At 45.5% G+C, this 15,620-nt stretch overlaps 1 non-coding gene across 2 annotated transcripts in view; it reads left to right on the top strand.

Annotated features, from left to right (window-relative positions):
• LOC101117403 (uncharacterized) overlaps nucleotides 1–9,998 on the top strand; it is a 159,349-nt gene extending 149,351 nt beyond the window's left edge. For both annotated transcript variants that reach the window (XR_009599814.1, XR_009599815.1), the window contains exon 4: nucleotides 440–9,998. This is a non-coding gene — a transcript (uncharacterized LOC101117403). The remainder of the gene's footprint in view (nucleotides 1–439) is intronic.
• Nucleotides 9,999–15,620: the final 5,622 nt, after the last annotated feature.

Raw genomic sequence — 15,620 nt, 5'->3', positions numbered from 1 at the left:
GTGGCAAAATGGCTGAGCTTGGTGTAGCCCTTATAACTTCTCAGGTTGTCTTCATGCTGAGCATCCCTGTCCCTCTGTCCCCACCCATCTAGTCTGAGCAGGTACCAGAGCTGCCTTTGCAGTGTCTTCTGTGAAGATGCTTTTCCCCTGTGAGTGCCTTCATCCTTAATCCCCCCATGTCCCTCCCCTTTGAGGGAATCAGTCTTAACTGCCAGCTGAAGGGAGCATCAACTCCCACAAGTTGGATGTGATGTATTTTTGCTCATATCTTTTAAACAAACTCTCCTCACATCTTCCCCTCAACAGCTTAAAGGTGCTAGTTTCCTAGGCCAGGCACAGGAAAAGTATGAAAAAGAAAACTATGAGCTTTGCTCTTCAGAGCACTCATTTGGACAGGGTTTCTTCCCAGTGCCTCTAACTGGTTGCGTTTCTCTTGCAGGACTTGGAGCTTCTTGGACAGAAATGCCACACTGTTCTGAGAAGCTAGGTGGGTGAATTCTCCATCCTGGGGATGCAGAGTCAGTGTCCTCAGAACATCTGATGCAGCTGGACCGTCTGAGCTGTCCCCCAAAGTCCATCTCAGTGGCTTTATTGTCACAGGAAATGATGACTGTGGGGTGAATTCCTATAAGATAGTGTTTCGAGGGGTCTCCCCTATGGCAGAAAGCAAGCTGGTTCCTGCCTGTTGGACAAAAAGGGTGCATGTTGACGTCACTCAAGCTCTGGCTGTCCTGTGGTCCCACTGTCTCAGCACTGTGCTTGAGGAGGGAGACACTTCCAGGGGAAGTGTTATGTCTTCTGAGATCCCATTGTGAAGCCTCACGATCACGGTCTCCTGTCCGTTTTCAGAGACTTTCCTCCAAACCCACTGCTAGCATCACTGGGCCATAGACTCAAACAGAGAGGAAACTTGGTGTATCCAGAATAATCTTCTTCATGTTCCTCAGCAAACCTGCGGAAGATGACATCCTGGTCACCGCATCACTAGAAGCAAGTGTGAAGGATTTTAGAAAAACAGCCTCTGCTCCAGCCCTAGTGGAAACAGCCGTCTCTGATCCGAGGTGGCCAGAGAACCCAGAAAAAACAGCCTTGCCAGGCCTTCAGCCAGTGAAGCCCTTCCAGCACTGTGGTTCCTATAGGAAGCTCCCTGGCAGCCACTCACCGGGCAGTTTGGTCCTCCTCTGTAGGATGGAGAAGCCTAGAAGGCACTTCAGAGAATGGGATCAGCCAACCACTTCCTCCCAGCCCGTTCCAGGTGGTGAAGAGCAATCCTGGAGGATGCCAGCAAATGAACAAATGCCTGTCCAGACAAGAGTCTTTTCTGGTGAAACACTATGCTTCCTATGGAATAAAGGGCAAGCATGGCTGCTGAGGCCCAGCAGTCCTTGGAGGGCAGGCCATCTCTCTCCCTGTCGTCACACAGCTTTCTCACCTTGCCAAGTCCTCTTCTCGTGTGTCCCAAGCTGAGAGCGGTCTGGCTGACTCTGGGGAACTCTTGCTGTTCCTGCAGACACCCCAACTTCTGCATCGAGGCCTTGGCTAAGTGCTGGGCTCATCTCCAGCGAGGCAGGGGTCACCTTTCCAGGTGGCTGCATCTCCGGGTGGTGAAGCGTCGTTACCACCTACTCTCTCCATGGTCTTCAAGTGACTCCCTCTGAGGCAGAGTCATAGCTTGTCTCTTGGATGGCCTTGACCTTCCAGAGCCAGGACAGACAGCCTGCCCCTGAGTGTCTCTTCATGGAATCATGGGCATCTTACAGAAAGAGATCCAATATACACTTCCTGGAGTCCAGAGGGGCTGGCCACAGAGCCACTGGAGGGCTGGGCCAGGGTGACGCTAACCACAGCCCCCCACTAGGTTCTTCTAGCCACCGCTACCCCTCACTGGCGTTCCTGCCCTCACCGACCACAGAGGTTCTGGGATACCAGGGAGGCCACCTGGACCAGCTCCATGGCCAGTGTCAGGTTTAAAGTTGCCTTCAGATGCCTTGAGACTGGAAATGTCTCAGATAGAGACTGAGTCCGGCCATAGCCTAGGTCTGGTCCCATCAAGGAGAGAGCATAGTGGCTGCTGGCCTCGCTGCTATGTTCCCTGGGAGCTGCCGTTCAAGCTTTCTGCAACTAACACTTTCCTTCTGTAGAGCTCACTGGTTTTCCTGGCTCCCTCTCCAAGTCTGGCCAGAGCAGAGCTGGCATCTATAAGTTTATTTTTTAAACAATGTTAAGTATTCTTTGCAGTGTTTTTTTCAAGTAAATGAATTTATTTTGGCTATTGGGTCTTTGTTTCTACGCATGAACTTTCTCTAGTTGCAGCGAGTGGGGGCTACTCGTCATTGCAATGCACAAGCTTCTCATGTGGTAGCTTCTCTCTTTGTGGAGCATGGGCTCTAGGCACACAAGCTTTAGTAGCTACTGTGTGTAGGCTCAATAGCTGGCATTCCTGAGCTCTAGAGCACAGGCTCAATTGTTGTGGTACAGGGCCTTTGTCGCTTCACAGCATGTGGAATCTTCCCAGGCCAGGGATTGCACCGGTGTCCCCTACATTGGCAGAAGGCTTCTTAACCACTAGACCACTCAGGAAGCCCCCATCTAGAAGTGTAGTAAGTGCTTCCTGGCCTGAGCCTGAGGAAGCAGTTTCTAGTGGGGCGGTGCCTGGTCCACGCTACTTGAGGAGGAGTGGGAACTTGCTTCCCACCACATCCTAGCAGAGAGAGCGCAGAAGCAGCAGGACTCCTTAAAGGAAGAAGACTGGATGGCGCTCTGTGCCCTGTTGCTGCTGAGATAGTTTTCTGGTTCTGTTGCATAGCAAACTGTCCCAAAACTTAGTGACTGAAAGAAACAGCCATTTTTTTCATCTCATTTTTGTGGGCCAGAAATTTAGGCAGGTCTCAGCTGAGTGATTCTTGCATTCCATGTGGGATTTACGGCAGTTTCTTGGTGGTGTTTAGCTGAAACTTGGGCTGGTCTGAAGGGTGCAAGATGTCTTTGCTTATAGGCATTCAGAACATGAATGTTAGGGGGACAGCTGGAGGGCTAGATGCAGCGTGACCTTGTTTATATAGTCCTGAGAACTCTTAAGTCAGATTTCTACAAGGTTGCTGGATTTCCCCTGAGACCAAAAGACCAAGCTAGAAGCTGAATAGTCTTGATGTAGCTTCAGGTGTCATGCATGCCGTGTGACTTCCTCTGTGGCCCCATTGATCAAGTTGGTTGCTGAAGCCAGGCAGATGCAAGGGGAAGATGATAGGACTCTACCTTTCAGTGAGTGGAGTAGCAGAGTTTTTATGGTCACCTTTTTCTACATAGGTGACAGGCCTTTATTTAATTATTTGGCTGTGCTGGGTCTTCATTGCAGCATGTGGGATCCAGTTCCCGACCCCCGGCCCCATGCACTGGGAGTGTGGAGTCTTAGCCACTGGACCACCAGGGAAGTCCCTATGGCTATCTTTAATTACTAATTTATGCATCTTGAATCTGTGGATGCATGGTTTTTTGTACATTCAAGAAAACTTGCAGCGATTTCTTCCTCAGCTGCACATGAGATCCTCCCAGACTAGGGACTGAACTAGCATCCTCCACACTGCAAGGTAGATTCCCAACCACTGGACCACCAGGGAAGCCCTGTCTCACTCCTTTTTATCCTCTAAGTCTCAGCTCAGATGCCACCAACAGTTTCTGTCACATCACCCTTTTCAATTCTATCAGAGCACTTACTGCTATCGGCAGTTTTCTTGTCTTTCTCACTGGAATCCAAGTGTCACAAAGGCATGTGCCCTGACTTGTTCACTCATGTATCCCCAGGTCCCAGCAAGTTCTGGGCATATAGCTCATATCTGATGCATGAATGCTACCTCTCCTTGGAGTATCTTTTGTAGGAACTTCAGGAAATACAATGATAAAGATTGAAGAATAGCTTATACTTTTAGACTTTATGGAATCCTAATGAGGGAGGGCTTTGAGCAACCGGAAGGGTCTTAAAAAATGCTCTAGAAGTATTTTCTCAGTTCTAGGGGGCCTTGTTTATTTCCATTAGTAGGGATCCACTGAGTTGAATGAGTACCAGTTATTCTTTCTCAAATACCTTATAGAAAAATAGATGTATTTATTCCAGCTTTTGAACCCCCTCTATCCAACTCTGCCAAGTCATTAGGTTTTAGAATCCCATCAGATTTAAGTTAGACTTCTTTCTCCAAAGCCCATGGTCTGAAGTTGGTGGGTTCCTGGGGCTGGTGGAGCCCAGGAATCTGACTTTACCCTAAGTGAGTAAGTGCTGGGTCCCCTGGGTCCCTGGAATGTGGGGGTGTAGGCAGGAGTCCCTCCACTGGAGTGATTGTGTCATAAATAGGCAGGAAGCCTGGCAGATGCCCGACAGCCCTGTGACTTGGACATTCTGGGTCTGCCAAGTGTTCCGTAGGGTTTTTATTGCCCCATGACTCATGGAGCAAAAAGCAACTAGTTAACGTTTAAAATAAGACAGCACTATTCATTTCCCGTCAGGACCTGTATGTGAACAGTGAATGCACATCCGTAGCTAGAGGTGCTCATTCTGGGAGGGTGTTGACGGAATTTCATTCCCGAGTTGGCTCTGCCTGGAATGAACCAGTTTCACCAAGCAGAGAGTCGTTCCTAGGGAGACCTTGAACTTAGCCACAAGGCTGCATAAAACCTCAGCTCCTTCTTGATGGTATCTTCCTCCCTCCCTTCCACTGCCCTTCTCTGCCTGCTCTGGGATCACAGGGCGGGTGGCCCTGGGACCTCTGAAGTTGGAGGGCAGAAGCTCATAGTCCGGGTTCTTGCTGCAGCTGCTGGAAGAGCTGTTGACTAAGATCTCAGGCGGAGGCCTTTCTCCTGGTTTATCAGTAACTTCTGGGCTTTTGTAATCCTAAGCATTTTCATTTCAAGGAAAGCTGTTAAGTCCAATCAGGAAAAAAAAAAGGTGGGGGAAGAAGGAAAAAGTGTTGGATGGTTGTCAGCTCTGAGGTCTGCCAGGTGGTGTGAGAAGGATCTAGGAAATATTGAGGGGAAACCCCATTCTTTAAAGGAATTTAATCACCGAGCTGTGTCAGTCAGAGTTCTTGTTTAGTCGCTAAGTCACGTCTGACTCTTGCGACCCCATGGACTGTGGCCCTCCAGGCTCCTCTGTCCAGGGGATTTCCCAGGCAAGAATACTGGAGTGGGTTGCCATTTCCTTCTTCAGGGGATCTTCCTGACCCAGAGATCAAACCCATGTCTCCTGCATTGGCAGGTGGATTCTTTACCAATGAGCCTCCAGGGAAGCCCATCAGAGACACGAAGTTATATCGTGGTAGCAAAACTCACCACCATCCCAGTGACTTAAAGATTTTTTTCTCTCTCAGGCTATACTCCATCCCATTTGGCAGGTGGGCTCTGCTCTCAGAAGGCCCTGGGTACCCAGCTAGTGGTCCCTGGATGGGGAAGAGGGGAAGAGCTCTAGAGGGACTGTCTTCGCACTGGCAGTTAAATGCTGTGACCCAGCGGTGAACTCGTTGGCTGGGAGTAGTCTCATGAGAAAGCCCCAACACAGAAGGGTCAGGAAGGACAATCTGACAGTGTCTGGGTGGGAGGAAGAGCTGGAAACAGGGAGCAGTCCCAACGTTAGTAATTGGAGTTGACTGAGTTGGCATTTCACACTTCAGAATGGTTCACAACACAAAGTTCTGAGGCTTTGACTCAAGATTTGTTTTAGTCGTTTAGTGGGCTTGAGGGCTTGGTTGCATGACCTTGTTCTCCTGCTCGGGCCTGGAGAGCTATCACAGTGTTTATTTTCTCAGAGGCCTCTTTGTAGTCAGTCAGTATGAACAGGCAGGTTTGGAGGTTGAAGAGCAGACCAGAGATCTGGTATTACAGGTGTGGCTATTTTAATGCTGTTTGGAGAATACAAACTTGGGTCACATTCACAGATGTAGAAGATGGAGATGAAAGGAGGGGATCGTATTTCTTTATTCTGCTGTAGTTATACTCAGCCTGGCACAGTTCTTCTGTTCTGTATCAAATTTTGAAGGCAGCTTTGACTAACTTTGTCCAGCTGGGATCCAGGAAGGGTTATCAGAGGGATTCAGGAGTCTTAAAGTTTGTTGAAAGGGGTACCTTGGCAGCAGCTGTATTTGAAGATCTGTCAGAAGTTTTCCTTTTACTGGGTGAGGAACCTACCTCCCTGTATTGAGATGGATTGGACTGAATGATAAACAGCCTACTTATTACTACGTGACCAAAGAAAGCTGGAGGAGGCAGTTTGACCCTCCAAACAAAGGGTGGTTGTAAGAGGCAGCTTCCTGGGCCCTTTCCAACTCTGTCATGATGATTCTCTGATTCCGTTTTTTTCTCAGAAATGAAAATAATCCTTTCCTCATGGGAAAGGGAGTGAATGCCAGTTGAGACTCCACTGTATAAAATACTGCTGCTCACAAATGCTCTGCTGCTGATAATTCCTAGAGGATCTTGAAGTTGGTGGTAGAAACTCCATTTTACAGGTGAGGTAACTGAGGCTGAGGATGCAGGAAGTCAGGCACACATACAATCTTACAAGGTGTTTTGCTTTAAGTATAGAGTCTGGAGCCAGACAGCTAGTGTCTGAACCCTGGTTCTGCAGTTTTCTAGCTGTGTGACCTCAGGTAAGTCATTTAACCTCTCTGGTTTATCCTCTGCAAAATGGAAATGATAGCAGGTCATATGGTTGTGAGGATTAGCCAACTTAATTATAGACAGCATATTGAACATCAGTACCTTGGCACAGAATGTGAGCTAAATAAGTTCATCTATTATTAAAATCATTATCAATGTCTGAACTAAGTTTGAAACACTATAGGAATTTGGTTCATACAACTGCTGCTGCTGCTAAGTCGCTTCAGTCGTGTCCGACTCTGCGACCCCATAGACGGCAGCCCACCAGGCCCTCCGGTCCCTGGGATTCTCCAGGCAAGAACACTGGAGTGGGTTGCCGTTTCTTTCTCCAATGCATGAAAGTGAAAAGTGAAAGTGAAGTCGCTCAGTCGTGTCCGACTCTTTGCGACCCCATGGACTGCAGCCTACCAGGCTTGTCCGTCCACGGGATTTTCCAGGCAAGAGTACTGGAGTGGGGTGCCATTGCCTTCTCCGGTTCATACAACTAGGAAAACAAAATTTCTCTTTCACTTTCTCCTATTTCCCATGTAGATATAACAATATTTTTTTCGTTTTCTGGGAATGGCTCTGTTCTAGCATTTCAACATAATCTAGGAAGTAAGATTTCATCATTGGAGAGCACTAGATACATTCCAAATCCATTAATTGTGTTTAGAGACCTGAATCCTCTAAACTCATCCTGTAAGTTCAGGCCACAAAGAATTGTCTTCACTAGTCACATCAAGAAATTGACAAAAGCAGTCTTTCTGATCTGGACTTCAAGCTATGTGCCTCCCCACTGTTATGAATACACAAACATTTTCAAAAGTATATTTTAGTATCTAGTATATATATATAGTACATATATTTTAAATAGATTTAGTATACAGTCTAAGGTTTTGTTTATCTGTCTTAACCTGAATAGCCACATGAGCCAGGGGCCATTGTCTCCGAATCCATTCCCAAGTCTAGCATAAACTCAAACGTCAGTGCAAGCAATGAGGACAAGCTTTAGGTCAGTTTAGGGGATACAATTCCCAAAGAGGCTTGTGAGATTGAAGCACTGTCAGTATGTTTTGTTGCTATGTCCCCCAACTGCCCCCCTGCTGATGTTTTAGGTTGATGGTTAAGTCAGACTGCCTGAAAGAGCCTTTGAGTGGAGACACTTCCACAGTGTTAAAATCTGTGGGGAGAGAAATTAAGCCAGAAGTAAGCTGAGGATTGAACTAAGCGGCTGTCGACCCATCAGATTTCTCCTTCTGGTGACAAGGCCAATAGTCCCTGGTGGGAATCCCCACCCAGTGGACATTCTCATCTTCTCTCTTTCTCCCCCTTCCCACTTTACTACCCCCGCCCCCACCCCCTTCTCCTCTGCTCCTGGCTTTTGGCTCTTACCCAGGTGGAGAACTTTCCACTACATCCTAACTTGCTGGTCCACCTTCCAGGTGGGATGAGGGAGCACAACTCAGGGGCACCAGTCACGATGGGGGGTGATTAGGCTCAGATCATCTAACCAGGTGAGCCCCTCCTGGGTTTCTGGACAAAGTCTCCATTCCAGATCTGCTTTCTTAGTTCTGTTAAGTCCTCCTGTGCGGATGCATTTATTTCTGGCTGCGCTGGGTCTTCACTGCTGCCTGCAGGCTTTCTCTAAGTGGCTTTCTCATTGTGGCGGCTTCTCTTGCTGTGGAGCATGGGCTCTAGGGCATGCAGGCTCAGTAGTTGTGGCCCACAGGCTTAGTTGCCCCACGACATGTGGGATCTTAGTTCCCTGACCAGGGATCAAACCCACATCCCTTCCCCTTGCATTCTCAGGTGGATTCCTAACCACTGGACCACCAGGGAAGTCCCATGTGTGAGTTTAACAAAGGTTCTACATAGATCAATGGAACAAAATAGAAAGCCCACAGATAAATCCACACACATATGGACACCTTATCTTTGACAAAGGAGGCAAGAATATACAATGGAGTAAAGACAATCTCTTTAACAAGTGGTGCTGGGAAAACTGGGCAACCACTTGTAAAAGAATGAAACTAGATCACTTTCTAACACCGCACACAAAAATAAACTCAAAGTGGATTAAAGATCTAAATGTAAGACCAGAAACTATAAAACTCCTAGAGGAGAATATAGGCAAAACACTCTCTGACATAAATCACAGCAGGATCCTCTATGACCCACCTCCCAGAATACTGGAAATAAAAGCAAAAATTAAAAAATGGGATCTAATTAAAATTAAAAGCTTCTGCACAACAAAGGAAAATATAAGCAAAGTGAAAAGACAGCCTTCTGAATGGGAGAAAATGATAGCAAATGAACCAACTGACAAACAACTAATCTCAAAAATATACAAGCAACTTCTGCAGCTCAATTCCAGAAAAATAAACGACCCAATCAAATAATGGGCCAAAGAACTAAATAGACATTTCTCCAAAGAAGACATACGGATGGCTAACAAACACATGAAAAGATGCTCAACATCACTCATTATTAGAGAAATGCAAATCAAAACCACAATGAGGTACCACTTCACACCAAGCAGAATGGCTGTGATCCAAAAATCTGCAAGCAATAAATGCTGGAGAGGGTGTGGAGAAAAGGGAACCCTCCTACACTGTTGGTGGGAATGCAAACTAGTACAGCCCCTTTGGAGAACAGTGTGGAGATACCTTAAAAAATTGCAAATAGAACTACCTTATGACTCAAAAATCCCACTGCTGGGCATACATACCGAGGAAACCAGAATTGAAAGAGACACATGTACCCCAATGTTCATCGCAGCCCTGTTTATAATAGCCAGGACATGGAAACAACCTAGATGTCCATCAGCAGATGAATGGATAAGAAAGCTGTGGTACATATATACAATGGAGTATTACTCAGCCATTAAAAAGAATACATTTGAATCAGTTCTGATGAGATGGGTGAAACTAGAGCCGATTATACAGAGTGAAGTAAGCCAGAAAGAAAAACACCAATACAGTATACTAACATATATATATGGAATTTAGAAAGATGGCAATGACGACCCTGTATGCAAGACAGCAAAAAAGACACAGATGTGTATAATGGACTTTTGGACTCAGAGGGAGAGGGAGAGGGTGGGATGATTTGGGAGAATGGCATTGTAACATGTATACTGTCATGTAAGAATCGAATCGCCAGTCTATGTCCGACGCAGGATACAGCATGCTTGGGGCTGGTGCACGGTGATAACCCAGAGGGATGTTGTGGGGAGGGAGGTGGGAGGGGGGTTCATGTTTGGGAGCGCATGTACACCCGTGGTGGATTCATGTCAATGTATGGCAAAACCAATACAGTATTGTAAAGTAAAATAAAGTAAAAATAAAAATAAAAAAAAAGAATTAAAAAAAAAACCACAAAGGTTCTAGTTCTAAATGTTTCTCACTGGCTGAGACCTAATTGGCCAAGGAACTACATCCTGCCTTGTTGCCAAATCTCAGCTGTGCTGGGGGAGGGACCATCCCATCCCATACTCCTTATCTCTTTTGCTGTAAGAGACATCAGTGATAGTGATAGAGTTGTTAGTGCCCTTCAACCTTTACCGTCAGTTGGCAAAATTCATTCGTCCTCAAACTAGAATCTTTTTCCTCCTATAAAAAGAGATCTGCCATAACTTCTGTGCCTCAGCTACCTCTTCTATAAAATGAGAACAATAATAGTGCTTACCTCATAAGATTGTTATAAAGATTAAATGAGTTCATATGAACAGTGCCTGGCACATTATACAAGTTACAAAGTGTTAGTGGTTGTAAGACATTGCTTATCAGGCTGTAAATTGCCATGTACCTTCTGGAAAACAGGGTAACACACAAATTAAAAGCCCAAAACAAAGGGCTCTCAAACATACCCAACTTCTACAAATCCCCAAAAGATATTACTTGTTAAACTTGTTAAACCAACATATTTCTCACAGGATTATTATAATAAAAGTTAGAAATATGAACATTGAAATCATATTGGTCAAAATCATGGTATCTTCTACATGACTAACTCCTGTATAGCTGCTAAAAGACTATAGCAATAGATGGGGTTTTTTTTTTATCTACAAATCTGTGTGCACATTAGTACAACGATGAACACTCTGTGAAAAATGAATGTACACACTGGAGGGTGTGGGCCTTTGTGAGTCTTCCTTTTTCTTTCATAACTAAAGAGGAGACCTGCAGCAGAGGCTAAAGATGGTCAAGTAAAGCCAAATATGGGAACAGAAGACTATTCTTTTCTTTTTTTTTACTTTTCTTCTGAAGATTTGACTTTAATGATAATTGTCACTTAGCAGTTCTTGCCTTAAACTAGTTGCCTTTCACTTTTGAATTGGGATTTTGTTAAACTGTTTTTTGTTTGTTTCGCTGTGTGGCTTGTGGGATATTACTTCCCTGACCAGGAATAGAATCTGTGGTCCCTGCATTGGAAGGGTGGAGCCTTAACCAGTGGACCATGAGGGAAGTCCTGCTTTTCACTTTTATTCTTGAAGACGGTTTGTTTGGAAAAAGACAATCCTGTTAGAGATAAGCAGCAGCTATCTACCTAATGCTGCAGGGCTCTGGGTCTTTTTTTGGGCACCATTCCCTTGTGTTCTGGGGCTGAAGGCAGCCTCCATAATCAATTGGTAGGATGTTTGAGTCTTGACCAGGTGTAATAAAGAGCAAAGGTGCTCTCACACAACCTCTACTTTGGCTTATAGCTGTTAGGAAGAAAAGACTCTCTCCACCCTCAAATGATGAAGGCAGGCTGACTGGAATGGAGAAGAACATGTTCTGGAAGTTTAGCTGTTTTATTATTCAAGATGTGTTAATGTGTGGTTATTCCATTTGCAAAGGAAAAAAGCCTAATTCATTTCTGTTATAGTCCAAGTACCCAAATTAAGGGGAAAAAGCCCCATCAAGTGTTATAAATTGATGTCAGTCAAGACCTTGACAAAGCTTTCCCTTAGCTTGTAGTAAATGGGAGACTAAGCTGTTTACTAGTTATGTGTAACTGGTACACATACAACACAATGAACTGTGGCCACAACAACTGATATCACTAATGTCCCAGGTGGAGTGTGGCTAAAAACCACCTCCTGTGCTAAATTTTCATGTGAGAGAGGAACTTTCCTACAGACACAAACCAAAACTTCTTCCTTGATGGAAAAGACACGAGTTTAAATAAGACGCTGAATGAATTCAACAGCCCATAATGTAGTTTCATAACTATATTGCTTAGCCTTAGATTCTTTAGAAGCTAACATTTCTCTACCAAGAGGTATTTAGGTTGTTTCCTTTTTCTCCCTTCTTCATGCACTGGAGAAGGAAATGGCAACCCACTCCAGTATTCTTGCCTGGAGAATCCCAGGGACAGGGGAGCCTGGTGGACTGCCGTCTATGGGGTCACACAGAGTTGGACACGACTGAAGTGACTTATAAGCAGCAGCAGCAGCAGCAAAGTGCTCCTAGAAGAGATGCTGTGAATGTCACATACGTTTTCAGGCTACACTTATGGTCTTAAAGGGTAAGTATGCCTAATTTCCTATCTTTCCAGCTAAGGACCCTCATGAGGAACCTATAGGCAGAGAAAAGATGTCTCTTCCTCAAAGGTTTGGATGGGTCTTTTGGCTGTTGGTGGCAGTTGGTAGTTACTGTACTTGGAGGTTAGGCATCAAGTGAACTGCAAGTCCTTAGTGCTGTAGAAGAGCAAGCCTCCTCTCAGTCTTCACCATGGAAAAGTTATGCTTGTACCCCAGCCCAAGTAAGAGTCAACTATGAATTCATGCATTTATGTCATATTTTATTGCATTCTCTCTGCAGATCAGGCATAGTCCTGGGGATTCATTAGTGGACCTAAACGACTAATCCGTTTCCTTACGGACTTTACAGTCTAGCCAGAAGACAGACAAAATTGTTTATCAACTATCTATTAGTTGATAAATTCCATGGAGAAAAATCAGAGAAAGGAGGATAGAAAAGGGGCGGTGGTGTTATTAAGTTCTGTAAAAGGTGGTAAGGGAAAGCCTCATTGAGAAGACATAGGAGACAGCCACGCATCTTAGCCATCAGGGTAAGAAGCTTCCAGATGGTATTGTGGCCCCAAAGCAGGGTTGTGCTTGATGTGTTCAAGGAGCAGCATGGAGACCAGCCAGAGAGGGAAGGACAGAGGAAAAGCCTTTGGAACAGTCTGGTGTGGCAAAAGGGACAAGATAGTGAGGCTAACCAGAACCATCTGTTTCTCCTGGTTTTAGATGTGAATGAGTGTAAAACTGGCCTGGAGCTGTGTGGGGACAAAGTAGAATGTGTCAACAGGGTTGGTTGGCCCTTTCTGAATAATATAGTATTTCATCCTGCATACCACATTTTCATTCACTGTTGAACTTCTATTTCCATGTTCTGGCTTTTATGAGAAACACAGCTGTGAACATTCATGTCCATGTCTTTGGATATGAATATTAGGTTTTTCTTGGGTAGGTTTCTGGGAGTGGAGTTACTGGGTCAACTGGTAATTCATGTTTAACTTTTTAAAGAAACTGGCAAACTGTTTCCCAAAGTGGTCACGCCATTTTGCAATCCCATCAGTAAAATACGAGGATTCCCAGTTTTTCCATATTCTTGCCAAAGCTTATTACTGTCTCTGTTATCACAGCTCTCCAAGGAGCTGTGCCATGGTATCTTACCATGGTTTTAATAATCCCTGGCCTCTCTAATGCAAGTGATCTTGAGCATCTTCCATATGCTTGCCTGCTAAGTCACTTCAGTCATGTCTGACTCTTTGCAACCCCATGGACTGTAGCCCACCAGGCTCCTCTATCCGTGGGATTCTCCAGGCAAGGATACTGGAGTGGGTTGCCATTTCCTTCTCCAGGGGATCTTCCCAACCCAGAGATTGAACCTGCGTCTCCTGTGGCTTCTGCGTTGCTGGCGGATTCTTGACTGCTGAGCCACTGGGGAAGCCCATGTGCTTTTGGGTTAGTTATATATTTCACCACAGGAGATATGTGACTTTTTGATTGCTGTTTTTTAAAATCTCAAGAAAAGAAGATTATAAACTTCCCTAGAGGTAGATGTAGAGGTCTGTCCTATTCATGTATTCGTTTCTGATGGCTGCTGTAACCAATTACCACAGACTTGGTGGCTTAAAAACAGCATGTGTTCATGCTTTTACAGACCTGAAATCTGACATCAGTTTTGCAGACCCAACATCTGACATCAGTTTTGTGGGGCCAAATCTGGGTATCAGTAGAGCCTCCATGGAAGAATCCATTTTCTTGTCTTTTCCCATTTTTCAGTTCAGTTCAGTCGCTCAGTCATGTCCGACTCTTTGCGACCCCATGAATCACAGCACGCCAGGCCTCCCTGTCCATCACCATCTCCCGGAGTTCACTCAGACTCATGTCCATCAAGTCTGTGATGCCATCCAGCCATCTCATCCTGGGTTGTTTCCTTCTCCTCCTGCCCCCAATCTCTCCCAGCATCAGAGTCTTTTCCAATGAGTCAACTCTTCGCATGAGGTGGCCAAAGTACTGGGGCTTCAGCTTCAGCATCATTCCTTCCAAAGAAATCCCAGGGTTGATCTCCTTTGGAATGGACTGGTTGGATCTCCTTGCAGTCCAAGGGACTCTCAAGAGTCTTCTCCAACACCACAGTTCAAAAGCATCAATTCTTTGGCACTCAGCCTTCTTCATAGTCCAACTCTTACATCCATACATGACCACTGGAAAAACCATACCCTTGACTAGATAGACCTTAGTCGGCAAAGTATTGTCTCTGCTTTTGAATATACTACCTAGGTTGGTCATAACTTTTCTTCCAAGGAGTAAGCGTCTTTTAATTTCATGGCTGCAGTCACCATCTGCAGTGATTTTGGAGCCCCCCAAAATAAAGTCTGACACTGTTTCCACTGTTTCCCCATCTATTTCCCATGAAGTGATGGGACCGGATGCCATGATCTTCGTTTTCTGAATGTTGAGCTTTAAGTCAACTTTTTCGCTCTCCTCTTTCACTTTCATCAAGAGGCTTTTTAGCTCCTCTTCACTTTCTGCCATAAGGGTGGTGTCATCTGCATATCTGAGGTTATTGATATTTCTCCCAGCAATCTTGATTCCAGCTTGTGTTTCTTCCAGTCCAGCGTTTCTCATGATGTACTCTGCATAGAAGTTAAATAAGCAGGGTGACAATATACAGCCTTGTCGTCCTCCTTTTCCGATTTGGAACCAGTCTGTTGTTCCATGTCCAGTTCTAACTGTTGCTTCCTGAACTGCATACAGATTTCTCAAGAGGCAGGTTAGGTGGTCTGGTATTTCCATCTCTTTCAGAATTTTCCACAGTTTCTTGTGATCCACACAGTCAAAGGCTTTGGCATAGTCAAGAAAGCAGAAAAGCTGCATTTTTTGCTTTCTTTAGCCCATGACTCCATCTTCAAAATGAGCTGAGTAGCATCTTAAATCTCTTTCTCCGCTTCCTTTGTAATGTGGTTTTTTTTAATCTCCTGTACTAAAAGCTCCCTCTCCCCCCCTCTTATGAGGATGCTTGTGATAACATTTAAGACCTACCTGAGGAATCCAGGATAATCTCCCCATCGCAATTCCCTTAACTTAACCACACCTGCTACGTCCCTTCTGCCTTATAAGGGAATATCCACAGGTTCCCGGAATTAGGACCGTGATATGGTTGGGAACCATTACGCAGCCCACCAGTCACTAACCATCCAGCTTGGCCTCACTAGCTCCGAACTTGGAGTTGGCTGGTCCGGAGGAAGACCCTGATGAGGGAAGCGTTTTGGAGGCACAGGTAGGCCCTGGAGGGATTCTAGCGCCGTTTATACTGCAATTCTCTCACTTTGGTGCTGCTGCTAAGTCACTTCAGTCGTGTCCGACTCTGTGCGACCCCATAGACGGCAGCCCACCACTTTCCCCACTTGCTTATCGCCTCCTAAGACATGAGGAGCTGAGGGCATTTGAGAGCTGGGGGAGGCTGCCAACCCTGTTACCGCGTAGTGTGTATGGG

The sequence above is a fragment of the Ovis aries genome, chromosome 3 (genome assembly GCF_016772045.2).
Source record: "Ovis aries strain OAR_USU_Benz2616 breed Rambouillet chromosome 3, ARS-UI_Ramb_v3.0, whole genome shotgun sequence".
Lineage (NCBI taxonomy): Eukaryota > Metazoa > Chordata > Mammalia > Artiodactyla > Bovidae > Ovis > Ovis aries.
Note: the sequence above shows the minus strand (reverse complement) of the source record. Positions and strands in the feature narration are given on the sequence as shown.